Here is a 974-nt window from a genome sequence, read left to right on the forward strand (position 1 = left end):
AACCCGTTGCTTTTTTCTTGGAATATTCCAGTTACTGCGTCATCTTTGATTTACTAAACCAGGGCTTTTCAACCTTTTCACCCATTGTACCATTTTTAGGATATGGCAGCATCCGAGTACCACCAGTCGCCTAGCAAGGTGTCAAAAACTTGCCCCCAAAAAAGAAAGTAAAAAGTGATGAAGTACAGATAGTCCTCGACTTACAACAGTTCACTTAGTGACTGTTCAAAGTTACAATGGCACTGAAAAAAAGTGCCCCCCAAGCCAAAGACAAGCAAGATGCCTGCCTGTCCGGCAGCGCTCCTCCTCCTGTCTGAGGTTTTCATTGTTGTGAGCATTTCTGTTGAGGATTGGCAGCGGGTGGGGTTGGGTGGTGTCTGGTTTTTATTCCCCTCCTCTGCTGGGTGGTTGCAGCAGGTTTTGGTCACTTCACTTGACACTGTGACCGTCATAAATCACAGGACCCTGAAGATGCTGCAACATTCCAGCTGATTGGTGCTTCTTCTGGACTCAGAAGCGCCAGGATCAGCACCGAGCTCCAGCTGGATCCTGGTGCTTCCACTGAGCCCTGACAGCCCTGCAGCTCCAGCCATCTCTTGCTCAAGCTTGTGCGGTGCTGCCACGGGTTCAGCTCATTTCCCTCCCCCGCTACCACTTCTCTAGGATGGAAGTGTACCACCTGCCAGGTGCCAATGTACTAAACCTGTACTAAACCATCCAAGACCAATGCACAAGATTTTGTTCAGTCTGTAATCTTGAGTAAACAGCTAGAGTTGTTTATCTCAGTAACAAAATCTAGTTTGGCCTAATGCCTTTTATAATTATGCTCTTATTTATTCTGATATTTATATTTATATATTTATTTATTAAATTTTTATACCGCCCTTCTCCCAAAGGACTCAGGGCGGTGTACAGGGCAATAAATATTAAAAAACAAAGTACAAAAGTTAAAAAAACAAATAATTATGCCCGAT

The sequence above is a fragment of the Vipera ursinii genome (assembly GCF_947247035.1).
Source record: "Vipera ursinii genome assembly, chromosome: Z".
NCBI classification, from domain to species: Eukaryota; Metazoa; Chordata; class Lepidosauria; order Squamata; family Viperidae; genus Vipera; species Vipera ursinii.